We start from the raw sequence: 13,972 nt of genomic DNA, 5'->3' as shown, positions 1-13,972 counted from the left end.
GAGTGACTGTGCAGGAGGGACGGGCTGTGTCATTTCTGGCTCTCTGTTCTTGAGAATATTTTTAATGGGTCCAAAAAAAGAAAACCCTGAGACCTGCATCTTGCAGGGAGAGGCTTGTGACTCGAAACTGGCATGCGGTCCTAAGCGCTCATTAAATTTGTATAGAAACAAGCTTTGCTTCTCACGGCTGGTGAGGCAAGCTGCAGGCCGGGCTGCGTGAGGGGTGCGTGGCCAGCAGCTCAGGGGGACGGTGTTATCCCCTCTGCTGGGCATCGGGGAGGGCTCTGTCTGAACTTTGGTGACACTGTGGGGAGGATTTGTAGTTCAGGCCTGTCTCTGAGAGTGAGCCAATGAAACATAGCTTGGACTAATTAGGCTGTAGGGCTCAGGAACTCGGTTCCAGTTGCCTGGCCTCTGTTTTGACCCCTCTTTTCTTTGAAGTTCACGGAGAAGAGGGGAAAGGAAATGAGAGCAGAGGCCCTGCTTTTCCTGTAAAATGCCTCATTCCTTATAAAATCGCTTGGCAGAAATCTCTTTCAGCTGGAAGAGCTGAATGCTTTAGTACATGCCTGCAGTCATTTTCCTCTCTCATCAGGTTCCTCTGCCTGCTCAGTCACTGCTCTGCATCAATAAAATCCTGAATGCACAAGCAGAAATAGCACTTGAAGAGGCAGCAGAGAAAACCTCCGAAAGAGTCTTAAGGGGCTGTGAGTTGCAGCAGTCATATTAATTCCCCAGCTGCCTGGGAAGGAGATCGTATCCAGTCCTTGCTCCACAGCACTGCATGGTGCGAGGAGGCCAGCTCCAGCTCAGCCCTGGGATCTCCGACCTTTCTTCCAGACAAGCCTGCTGGGACACACAGCTCTGCCAGGCCATGCAGGAACAACACCCAGCACCGGAGAGCAGGCCAGGAGGGGTGAAGGAGGCACGTAGTGTCTCGGATCTGCCCCAGGCATTTGGGATGTCTCAGACTGGAGCACAGCCGAGATCTCCAAAGGGAGGCAACTGCATTCCCTCCCTCCGTAACACGGGGCTGTGGAGAGGCCTCGCTAGGGAGGCACCTCCAAAGCTCTGCAGTCCAACTCCCAGCTCCCAGCCCAGGCCCAGCTGGCAATTCCCCTTTCTGCAGCATCTACCTGCTTCCCCCAGTGTGTCCTCTTCTTGTGCACCTCTGAGCAGAGCCTGCACTGGTTTATGGGGATATGTTGCCCCAGGGACAGGCCTTTGCATTTGCCTCTCCTTCCGGCAGAGTTTCTTCTGGCCCATTCCTCCAGCCTGCCAAGGTAACGCTGAGTGGCCACTCCTGCAGTTAGACATTAACTGCAAATGTTTTTATTTTTTATTTTATTTTATTTTATTTTATTTTATTTTATTTTATTTTATTTTATTTTATTTTACTTTATTTTACTTTATTTTACTTTATTTTACTTTATTTTACTTTATTTTACTTTATTCACATTTTCTTGTGATGGGGCCCACCTTCCCGACAGGCAGCTGTGCAGAGTGCCAGCGCTCTGCGGATGGGGGAGGTTGTTGGAGGTGTCCCGAGAGCTGCCCAGCATTGCCCCCACGCTTTCCAGACATCCCAGGAGAGCCGTGGGAACTGCTGCTTCCCTGGAAGGTGGCTTTCCTGTGCAAGCCTGGTCAGAGCTGGAGCCACTCTTACTTCTCCTTTTGAGAGGTGAAAGGACAACCCAAGTGCGGTCAGAGATTTTCTGCACCTCCGTTAGCTCATGGGCCACCTGCAGCCTTTGAGCTGGAGGTTTCACATCCTCTTTCAGACCAAATCTAGCCACATGCTGTAGGGACAGGGCCCGGATCTCACTGCGATGAGGGCCTGGGCTCTGGTTCACATGAATGTTGGGTGCTGGCACCCCTGGCTTGCCTGGAGCTTGTTGCGTGTGCTGATGCACTTGTTTTCTCCCAAAGCCCTGCCTTGCTCCCACCAGGAGGAATGTTTCCTCACGAGAAACGTGTCTGCAGGAGCTACCTGTGCAATTGTTCACCAGTGCAGGGCCCTGGGGCGCATGAAACCAGCCGTCTCGGGCACCCCTGCACAATTTTCTTTAGCTGCCTGCTTTCTAAAGTCATAAATGATTTGTGGTGTAGGGACAGTCAGGCGCTTCTCTGGGTGCATACAGGGCAGGGGAGGCCGTCTAAAAGCAGGACGTGGCACAGTGTGCTGCTGGAGGGGAAGGCTACACCGCAGCTTCAGGTCCAAAGCCAGCCCTCGCAGCCAGCCTGAGTGACTTTAACATCTGACTCACGTCAAAACCACTTCAGGGTTAGAAGTGAAATCAGAAATCGGGCTGAAGGGGCTGTTGTTCGCAGGCAGCGTTAGATTTGACGTGTGTGTTTCGCTTTTAAGGGCTGCATGCAGTGAGAAGGTTAATTTCTGTGTAACTGGAGACTAATAATGAACAACGACACTCTTTGGGGGACGTGGAGTGGGGTTGATCATCTTGCAGCCCGTTGTGCATTTCCAAGTCGTGATCTTGGGATGTTTTTACGGACAGGGCAAGGCAGGGTGACGTGAAAGGTAGCCGAGGAGGGGCACGGGTGCGTGGGCAGGTGGCAGCCTTCCTCTGCCTCACCCTGGTCGTGGGTCTGGTGTCAGTGCTACGAAGAAAGGAGTCCTGCTGGAGAGCTGGGAGGCTGTCAAAGTGCTCCTTTCTGTGAGCAGGGTTTGGAGACAGGCACCACCAGAGGTCCCTTTCAACCTGAGTTTCCCTGCGATGCTGCGGGTGTGCTTGGCTTTTGTTCTCGTTTCTCTAAACGAGATCTCAGTGGAGATTTTCCCGAAGCCGTGAGGAAGCACTGCGTTGGCCATCTTCTTTTCTTCGTCCTAGGGATCTCTGGACGTCGGATGCCAAGGATTTTGAAGCTCGTGGCGTGCTGTTCCCCGTGGTACCTGGGTCTCTGCCTCAGCTGCCCCGAGGGGGGCTGTTCCTCTGCTGGCCAGTCGCGAGGAGCACCCTGCGGGTGGCCGTGTCCTTCAGCTGTCCTTCTTGAGCCACCAGCCCGTGAGACAGTGCTCTTCAGCAGGCCGGTTGGTGCTGCTGGTATCCCAAGAATTGCCTGGGCGTGTGCTCAGCATCCGCCTGTGGTGACCCTTTGTCACCTGTGGACTCTAAGTGCTGACTTGGCTCGCGCTGACAGGGCAGGTCGCCCACCACGGCCAGGCTCTCAGCCTCTCAACCACCACGAGCTGCTCGGGCTTGTTGGCCAGGCCTTGGGTCACGGCTCCACCCCAGGGGCTCGGCCAAGGGTCTGGGGATGGTTCCTGAGACCCACTGCTGGCTTTAAAGAAGTGTTTTGTGCCCCTGGTGTGATGTGTGTGCCGAGGAGAGCCTGCCCGCGCTGCCAGCCCCACTGGGCCACGTGGGCTCCACCCCACCACCCCTCTCACAAACCCTGCCCAGGGCTCAAGGAATGCATCCAGTGATGGCATTCATCAGTCAGAGGCCGGGAGGAATGGCTATGGTAAGTATTTCACAAAGAATTAGCCCTGTTGCTTCTCCATTGCTGGCCCAGATCGCCATCAGCGTCGTGTCTCAGGGACACCCCTGCTGTGTGTAGTGCTACTCCTCAGTCAACTTATTATTGGTAAGCATCACAAGGGATTTACAGGCAAAAAAAAAATAATCTGACTCCCGTTGACTCCTGTGTTGTGGATTGAGCCTGAATATTTTTGTTTTTTATTGCTTTCAGTAAAATCTTTCCTTTGCCAGGGAACCTGAGGGGCACGGTGCAGACAGCACCGCCTCTCCTACTCCCTCTGAGGACCCCCGCCCCCAGCACATGCGAAGGGCCAGCGTCAGGCAGCACAGCCTGCTCCTTTCTCAGCCGAAATGGGAGCCTCTTGGCATCATCTGCTCTCTGCCAGCTTGCTTTCATACTTTCCTTCCGCTGGGTGATGCTCTCCTGGAGGCCCGGGGTCCCTGGCCATGCCGTGTGCCCTCTGTGCCGGCCGTGCTGGTGGCTGTTTCCAGCCACAGTGCCGCGTTGGGACGGAGCAGCCCTGCTGCTGCTACAGCAGCCTGCGGGCTTACACTTTAGCAGAAGTCACTCATCTCCCCTGAAGGAGGATCTCTGCCCTTATTTTGTGCTGTCGCCCCAGCAATGCTAAAACTCTGACAGCAGGGGTTAGAAATTTGATTTGTTAGGACATTGCAGTGCCATTATGTCTGGTGCTTTTTCGGTTTCCTGGATGTTACTTGAAACAGGATAATCACTTACTCATGTGCAACCAGCGACCACATGGAAGCTGCTCACAAAAGAAGCCACAGCCTTTGCTAACAAAGGAACCCCTTTCTGTTTTTGTTTTTCCAGCCCAAAATCCCAAAACAAATTAATTACATTTCTCCCTGTGTTCTGGTTTTTGCATTTGCTCTCCGTTATGAGCAGCCTGGTGGGGGGATGGAAGATAGGAGACCCTGGTCTTAGAACAAGGACCTTGGCCTGATTTCTTTCCCATAGGTACTTGTTCCTCATCCAGAAATGTTACAATGGGGAAGATTTTTCTTCTTTGGTCTCCTTTGTGTAGCGCGTTACATGACCATAGATGGAATACTTTGGAGAAGATATAAGAGAAGGATTTCAGCTTAATCAGGTCCAGGCACAGATTTTGGACCAGCAGCTAAAGCAGCGGAGCATCGGCAACATCTGTCTCCTCTCTGCTCGAAGAGCCAAGAGGACTCAAGAGCTATCCAGGCATTTTATGACTAAAAGATCCACTTATTCGAGAGCCGCCTCTGCTTTTCTCCTCTTTCATTTTCCTCTTCTTCTCCCAAACACAGATCAGCAACCTTTATTAGCACCAGGTCTGAAAAGTGTTTCTGTCTTTGAATGTGAACACAGATGTGTGCTTGTTTTCAGGGATTTCAGTCAACCAGGGGTTTGCAGTCAGCGTGAGGAATGACTTACATCCAGCCTCTGCATCTGCTTGTGCAGAGCTCGGGGAGCCTGAGGTGAACTGAGCCAGGACTCCCAGAAAACAGAGCCCAAAACAGGGGCGGGACAGGTGGGAATCCTCCCCCCCCCATGTCAGAAACACCAAGGTTTTCAGGTGATGCTTTTGAGGAAGAGGGATAGAAACATGTGGCCCTCTTCCACACCCCGAGGGGCAGGCTTGCCCGGTCCATTGTTAGCCTTGCTCCAAAGCAGCCATTATTTATGCAATAAATAATTTTGGGGAGGAAGGAAGCTCTGATGAGTCAGAGCTCAGCTGGAGGACAGGAGACGTGGCAGGGAGAAATGCTGGTGCTGTGCCTGGTGGCTGAGAGGGTCCGCAGGGTGGCTGTAGGGGCTGGGTTCCTGTCCCCAGGTGGGTCGAGGTGGGCCCGTGGTGGGGTGCGGAGGGGCATGGTGAGGCTTGGGGTGGGCACCCAGAAACTTGGCTTGCCCTCTCCAGCCCCTTCTCCTCCGTGGCCACGTCCCCACGCAGCGACATGTAATGCCACCTGGCATCAGCTGGAGCCTCTCGTTTCTCAAGGGAACACCGCCAGGGTGAACCAACGCCCCTCTGGAGGCCCTCTGCCCTGGTAGGTTTGCCCTGAGAGGTGACCAAGGGGTTGTCCCTTGCTGGGACGTGCCCTGCGTCTCGGTGGAAGGGCGCAGGTGACTCACTGCCTGTGGTCACCACCGTGCTCCAGAAGAAAGGAATGACTCAGCTGGGCAAGTCACAGGCCCAGGGGGACCTGCCACAGGGCAAGTCCTTCGGATGTTCGGTGAGGGCGAGACAACCAGCTGGCAATACCAGCAGGGAGTGGGGGGAGCAGGGAGCCCTGGAGGCCCCTAACACACCCCCTGCTCTATGCACGCTAACCCCAGCCCCAGATCTGGCTGCCCTGGAGCAGAACCAATGTCCTCCGACAGAGAACAACGTCCTCCTGAAGGTCAGATCTGCCTTGTTCTCCCAGATGCTGCTCTCCCACCCTGCAAGGCCCGCATGGGGGGTGGCAGTGGGTACAGGGCCCCCACCTTGCAGACAGCACTGCCAGGGCGGGTCTCTCCCTGCAGCACCGCTGCGGGACTGAGAACCGCTTCCCACCGAAGGGCTTGGACTCCTGCGGCTGCTTTTTTTTTTTTTTTTTTTTTTTTTTTTCCCTTTTTCTGGGCCTGGCAGTGCAGGGTTTGCAGAAGTGAGCGTGCGACAGCATATTCCAGTGGTGATGACTGCAGTTTCCCCAGCAACCCGCAGGCGTGAGTCAGCAGCGCCCTGCCACTGCGCTGCGCTGCGCGGGGAGCCTGCAGACCCCTCGGCTCTGCTGCCCGGGGTGGGGGACACGCAGCAGGCCTGGGAGCAGGCAGCCTGCCTGCCCAAGAGGGAATCGAATCAGCTTTTATTTATTTATTATTATTATTATTTTTTGCCAGCTAAATGTGGGAATCCCTTTTTGCAAAATGGGGAGTGCCTGCAGGAAACCCACCTGGAGGACACGGTGGGGAGCTGCAGGCTGCTGGTAGCAGCAGGGGTGCAAGCCCTACCCGCTGCTTCTGCAGGGGATTGGGCGCTGTTCCTCCTTGTGCACAGGCAGGCAGAGAGGCTGTGCCCCTGCCTGGAGCAAGAAACAGCGCGGTGACACCGGCAGCACGAACTCTGTCAACCTCTCTGGCATTCAAAGCAGCCCGCAGCTTGGAAGAAAAGCCACACGTGCAGCAAAATGGGTTTCCTGCCGGAACGTTTCAGTTCACACAGGCTGTGTGAGCAGCTTCCAATCACCCACCTGGGCAGCAGGTCTGGGTGACGAACGACACTGCTGGGGTGCGGGGAAGTCCCCCGGCGTTTCTCTAAGCGCTCCGTTTCACCACCAGTAAGTGCTGTGTAAATACTGGTCTGCTTGGAACAGGAGCCTCCTCCGAGGGAGGTCCTGCTCCTCCTCAGGGCGCATCACAGGGCTGCTCTCAGGCTCCAGCCCAAGTGACCACAAGCCTGCCCTGCGTCCATCCTCCAAGGCATCACTGCCCGCCATCCCAAATGATGGCAGAGCCCGTGCTTGGGGCTTGCACGTCCCAGGGTCCTCTCCCCAGCACAACCACCACCCCCTGGCCTTGTCAGCCGCCCCGCCATATTTTTGCTAAAACTCCCTGTTTGCAGTGAAGCGAGGCAGATTTACTTCCTGGATGTTGCCCAAGAAATGTCTCAACTTGGGCTTCCTCTGCCCTAGGATTTCCCCGCTGTGCAGGGCATCATTTCCTTCCACCACGCTCCGCCACCCCCCGGGTTTGCCTGGGCTCCTGCCACGTGCGACAGCCCCGGGGGGAAGACACCCAGAAATGTACCCTACAGACCTCCCCGGTGGGCTCCCCAGCCCCACAAGCTGCCATCGTGCTGGGGCTAGGAGCACAGCTGCTCAGTCCCGTGCCAAAAACCCTTTCCCCCGCCACGTCTGCTTCGGGTCAGGACGTTCCCTGCGTGCCTCGTTTGCAGCCGTCTCTCCGGGGCCGATGACACCGCGCAGCTGCCCGGGGGTGAAAGATGTGTGAGCAGGCAGCAGCCCTTTCCCTGCTTGGCTCTACACACTCAATGTACATCATGTGCGTGGTGGCTGTGGGGCTGGGGCACAGGATGGCGATGTCCTTTGGTCCCTCAGCCACCCCAGCGGGCACCAGCCGTCGCCGGGACTCTGCTGTGCAGCACCAGGGCAAGCGCAACCTCTGACCCCATCCCGCACCAGCTCCCTCCCAGATTTCAAGCCCGAAACCGCTCAGGAGAGGAATTTCCAAAACAAATGTTGCTATTTGAGGAATGCGGAGGGGAGGTGGTGGTGGGGAGAATAATCACAACAGAGATAAGGGCTTGACAACTGCGCCCTGCAAGCTCCGGCTGTGGCTCCAGGCGGCCGGCTGGGGATGGGACACAGCAGCCCTGCGGGGGGCTGTGGGGCAGATGTGGGGGCAGCAGCAGCACAGTGGGGCTGGGGTGGCTCCATTCCCACTCCCCAGCTGCTCAGTGTGCCAGCTCCTCCTGCCGGGGGCCAGCTGGGGGGCTTCCCACCAGCTTCGTGTTTCACAGTCTCTCGGGCATCTCCCCCAAAAGCCCCGCAGCTGTCCTGCCTTCCCCCCAGCCCAGAAGGCATTTTAGGGGCTTATCTGCCTTCCTCCCCACCCCAAGCTGCCAAGATCCCCCGTGTCCCCAGGGACCCGCTCTGTTCATCATCTCTCCGGCCACGTGGTGCGGCCCTGGCAGGCTGCAGAGGGCCTTGCGTAAATGTCCTGCTGGAAAACGTCCGAGGTGCTTATGGGGTCTGTTCCCTTCCTCCCAGGGAGAGGGGGAAAAAGCGGCTTAGCTCCGGGCTGGGAGTTCAGGAAGAACTGGTTTGGGAAAACCAGATGCCTGCCTGCTTCCACTTCCCAGGCTGGGGCTGCCTCACCTGAGGCCTGCGATGTGGCATCCAGACAGACACACACTGGGCGAGCACCCAGAAACGGGGGGGATGCCCTGAGCACGGAGATCTGGAAGATGAGATTAACAAGGACAGGCGTGAGTCCTTTGGGCTGAAACTATCTGCCCAGAGGACAAGATCCGTCCCAGCTTGTGCCCGCCCTGCCCTGCTCAAACATCCTGCACGCCGGGTGTTTTACATGTATCTCACTGCCCGGCCAAGCTCCCTCGGCACACTCTGCCCTGGTAAAATGGGTGCCAGGGCTTAAAACAGCAAATTTTTAATTTTAGTTCACAGACAGTTTACAGACTGCCACAACACGGAGCTGCCAAAATTACCTGCAAAGCTGCCGATAGCACATCCCCAGAGACATGCCCGGTGTCAGGCAAAAAAAGAAAAAAAAAAAAAAAAAGGAGCAAAGCAGGGACCTGGCTGCCTGAAGGACTGAGGGACAGGGCTGAGCCGCCCCTTTTGCTGCAGTGTGCCCCCAAGCAGAAGTGCACAGAAGCAGGATCCCTCTGTTTGAGTGTCGTCACCCCCCTGCTCACATCTGGGGCTGCCTTATCCCCAGCAGCTGCCGCACAACCAGCTCGTGGTGCTACCCACGGGCACGCCTCGGCCTGCCAGCAGCCCCGCTCTGCGAGGCAGAGCTCACATCTGGCGTTGTTGGCCCCGGCTGCCTTTCTGTCATTTATTTGTTAAAGTTAATTTCATCAGGCTGCAGCGATTTATTCAGACCCGGAGCCTCCTGTAACAGAGAGCTATTATTTGCTCTGCCACCGCGTCTCTGCCATCTGCAAACTCCGCGTAGATTTTGTAACAGCCGCTTCCCGAAAGGTCACCAAGCTGCTTTTTAAGCTCTGTTTCTTTTGCATAAAGCATGGGTCTTACCAAAACATCAGGTGATAAATCAAAAATGCATTGAGGAAACCTGATTACGTAACTGAAACCCTGTTCCCTTTATTTGATCAAAGCAGTAATCCCGTCCTGTTTTTTTTTTTTTTTTTTTTTTTTTTTTTTTCTAAAAGGAAGAAAAACTGAGAAAAACAAGTTTGTTTGGCCATACCATGCCTCACAGCTGACTTCGACAGAAGTTTTCAGCCTCTTTGTTGATTCTGCGTGCCAGACTGGCACCTGGATTAGTGGCCAGCTGTTCCATTGGCCTTACTTCTTTTATCTACGTGCTGGATGGAAATACACTGCCAGCTTTCTGGCTCTGCAAGGGGTTGCAGTAGAAATGTTGAGGCTGGTGTGGACGGAGCGTGGGTAGGGAGCACCTGCAGCAGCACGTGGCAGGAGCGGTGTGCTGCTCTCCTCTCTGGCTCACAGACCTTGTTGGGCTACAGATCTCTGGGATTGGGAGGACAAGGTCACTGGGGACAACGTGCTGGTGGAGCACATCCTGCCCCAGGGGTGACGATGGGACCCCAAACCTCCTTGGTGCTCCTCCCTGTGAGGACCCGTCGCTGCTTTTCCCTAAGAGCCATCACTATATCCCACAGAAAGGAGATCGGACAGAAATGCCATTTTTTGTTTTGTTTTGTTTCCCATTTGATTTTTTTTTTTTTTTCTATTCCAGATTGTGGTTTGGAAAAAAAAAAAAAAAAAGAAAACTGGGGCATTTGATAGGTGGGGTGCTACTGCAGGGAGGACTTCCTGGCCCATCTCCGTTTTGCATGGGAGCCTGCCAATTTTATTTTATTTTATTTTATTTTTTTTTGACCAAGCCATTTCTCTCCCTCTCCAGAGAAGGGTGGAGGAAAAAAAAAATTTAAAAAATTAAATCAATCAGCAAGCTCTTACTGCAGCATCCCGGTGCCAGCAGCCAGCACCTCCGTGCTGGAGGCAATGCTCCCAGGCGCGGGCTGTGTCCCTCTGCCGGCTCTGGGCGAGCTGGACCCCACCACGGAGAGCTTCACCGCTCCTCCCTGCACTTCTGGTGGCTGGGCAGGTGCTGGGAGTGGTGAACACGAAGCAGGGGTCTGGCTTGGTTGGCTTTGGGAAGCACGGGCAGGCTGCTTGCTGAAGCTGGCTGGCTGTCCTGGTGAAACACCGCAGTGACTGCGGTTAGGGACATCACTAAACACACCTCCTCAGGGGCAGTTTTCAAGCCTGTGAAGGGCAGGAAGGCAAAAAGAGCCCCCTGAGTTTGGGATGAACCCCAGTCCCGTGCTCTGCCCGCTTGGTTCCTTCACTGCAGGACCTAATCCTGGCTTCAGGAGTCATTCACCACTGGCTCCACGCTGGTCTTGTCTCTGTGCACTAACATCTGCCTCCCTGGTTGTGATACAGAGAGCGGCAGGCAGAAAAGGAAAACAGGCCCCAGGAGCAGGGCTGCTGCCTCAGCTCAGGCAGATAAAAGGAGGTCTTGTGTGGGTGCATCACCCGAAGGGCACAGACACCCTGCCAGCACGATGCAGGCAGATAAAAACAGATCCAGTGTCAGCCCCGCTGTGCTGAGACACAGAGCACGGGCAGGCAGCAAGCACATGCTCTTCAGTCCCCTTCCAAGGGGGTGAAAGGGGTCAGAAAACTTCAGCCAAGTCCTTTCCTGCCTTCTAACAACAGCCTCATGGTTTTTGTATGCTTGTTTGTTTGTTTGTTTGTGGGATTTTTTTTAATTTATTTATTTTTTTTCCCCCCATGGACTGGAGAACAGGAAGGTGCAGCGGGGTAAACAAGCGTGACACAAAGGATGAGATCTCTGGTTACCCATCCCTGTCCCTCCAGGCAGGTGGAGCTGGAGGTGGGGAAGGAAGCTGTGCTGGAGCGAGCTAGCTCTCACAGCAGAAGGATAAAGGGATAAAGGGATCCTTTGCAGTCACATGCTGCTCTGGCCGGGGAGGCCTTGCAGCACCAGCAGGGAAAACGGTGAAATCCTGCTGAGGCTTCTCAGCTGCTTCCTTCACCAAGGGACAAGGTTTCCACACGGGGCTCCTTCCCACCACAAAACTGCCCCCACTCCTTGGCCACCCAAGCTCGATGCTTTGGGGACAGAACCGGCAGGAAGGGGAAAAGCACGTTGCCTCTCTCGGACCGTTTTTCGCCTGTAGATACCAAGCGTCGAATCATCTCCTCCGCGGAAACCGCTTGCATGAGGAAGTGCCAAGTAAGGCAGGCAGGCTTCTGCATCGCTTTCCCAGCAATGATTCCCCTGTTTCCAAACCTCCAGCCAAGCCTGCTGGGCAAAATATGGTCCTCTGGGGGCACCTGGGCACTCTGGGATCTGCTCCACCCCTCCAATTAAATTTTTTGCAAGGGCCAGGGGAGAAACTCAGGCTGGGGGAGCCTGAGGGTAGCAGGCTGGGAAGCCCGCTTCGTCAGAGTGACACTGCCAAACGCCGTAACTGAAAATACTTTATTTGACACCAACAGTAAAGAGGAACATCAGACGATACACCCGTTGGTAAATAAATGATAAAAATGCAAAAGCAAAACCACCTGCGGGAGACCCGTGAGCAGCAGTCCAGTAGGCAAGCAAGATCCAGGGGGAAAGCTGCATGCCCGGACCCTCTCTCTCATCCCAGCGAGCAAACAGCAGTCCCAGAGAAGCCGAGCATTAGCGTTTCCCTTGCAGCTATTTGTTGCAGGTTTCAACCGTTAGGCACGGTATCGCTCTGAGTGTCGCGACAGGAGTGGAAAGAGCACCGCCCAGTCAAAACGCACTGCTGTGTCAGACGAGCATGCGTAGAAAAGGGCCCCGGGTATCCCGGGGGGAAAGATCTCACGGCCAGGTGGAAGCCAGAGCGTTTCACCAGTTCGAGCAGCGCAGCTTGACGTAGGGGCAGTGAGATCTGGGCACGAAGGTTCAGCACCGAAGGGTAAGGAAGCAGCGTCCTCGGCTCTGACATGGCTTGAGGCTTCAGCGCTGGGAGAGAAACCAAGCGGCAGCTTCTGGCACCACCGGCGTCTCTGTGCTGAAAATGGTTTTCATGTTTCCTGGTTTTGCAGTTTCCGTCTCTCCCTTCTTTCAAGGCACATCCATGGAGAGCTTTGATTGTAACAGCCAGAACCACCACGTGCTTGGACCACCTGCACGACGCTCCACAACTCCAGCAGACAGCGGAGCAAGCAGCTCTTACGCTGACTTTTTCTAATCCCCAGAGAATCAATAGGCAAGGAGAAACAAATGAACTAAAAAACCAACCAGCCAACCAAACGAGGAAAACACTAAAATACAGCAGGTAGCCCCTTTGCATAGCCAGTTAGCAGACAGACATAGCCACAGCCGAAGGTCCCAGCTTTCCAGCACACGAAAGGCTCAGGACCAAACCCAGGTGCTCTCGCAGAGACCCAGGATTTGCAGTGGAGCTTTGGTGAGGCTTGGTGCTGACCTGCCTGCCACCTGTGGGAGGGGGGCCCTGCTTGTAAGGCACCTTTGGAAGAATAAAATAATAAAATAAAATAAAAAAGAAGCCTTCGCCTATGCCTCAGCTACTGGTGCAGACTGCAGCTGTGCCAAGATTTTGCAGGCAGGTGTCTGACCTGGCTCCTGTAACACAGCCTCCTCCTGCACCCCATTGTGTCTGCAAGCGCTGGAGCCTGACTTGCCAAAAAGCAGCCACGTTTGTAAGGCAGCAGTGAACGCCTGCCTCCCTGCAAGCCTGCCTTCGCTCCACACCCAGCACAACTGCAGCAGCACGCCTGGCAGCAACGGTGTTCAAGGGGATGAGCACGTTCCCAAATGAAGCTGGAAAGGCAGCTGGGTGTCTCCCTAGTGAGTACAGTCTCTGCTCTTACTTTGCTCTGCTGCTGGCCTAGGAAGAAATGTCAAGGCCATAGCCTGGCAGCTTAGAGAGCAAGCCCCCCCGGCCCCCGCAGGATCCCACCCCTGCAGTGCAAGGGTTCAGCAAAATCTTCAGGTCCAAAACACCCCAAAAAGAAAATAAAGAGAAAAAAAAAATCAAAAGTTTTTTTTTTTAAAAAAAAAAAGAGTGAAAAAAAAAAAAAAAAGAGAGGCAGTGCTGAAGATGATCCCCAATACAAGTGTCCCTGATTTCAACAGCCTTCAGCACAGGCCAAGGAAGTGCAAATTTCTGTGGTCACAGCTGGTAAGTAACTACTCACCAGAAGGAATTAAGCTCTCCATTTTGGCTGAGAGTTTTAAAAATCACTTAACCCAGCTCCGAGGGTGTCAGCGCTTGAGGGTTTCAACAGGGCTGTGGGAAGGACAAGCCGGGTGCTGCTGGTGCCCTGGTGCACAAGCAGAAGGTAGTGCTCTGCAGCCTGCATGCTCCTCGAGGGAGCTACCCGACACAGGACACGTGTCTCAACAGGCTTTAAGGGAAAAATAATTAAAAAATAATAATAATTAAAAAATGGGATACCTGCTGTCCTGCAAGTATCTCAGCACTGCGGGAGGTTCCGTGGACAAGTATGCAGAGCAAGTGTCATGCATGGCTTATATGTTACAATCCATAAAAAGCCCAAGAGCCTGGAGAGAAAGGAGTCCTTGAAGCATATCCTATTATGCTGCACCCTAGTTTAATCTGGTATTAAATATTCTGCTTATGATATACAAATTACTTTAAAAGTTATTAAAATGTTACAACAACAGAAGTAATAAGTGAATTCAAGTTTTCACA

Source organism: Aythya fuligula, chromosome Z (assembly GCF_009819795.1).
Source record: "Aythya fuligula isolate bAytFul2 chromosome Z, bAytFul2.pri, whole genome shotgun sequence".
In the NCBI taxonomy this organism is placed as follows: Eukaryota; Metazoa; Chordata; class Aves; order Anseriformes; family Anatidae; genus Aythya; species Aythya fuligula.
Note: the sequence above shows the minus strand (reverse complement) of the source record.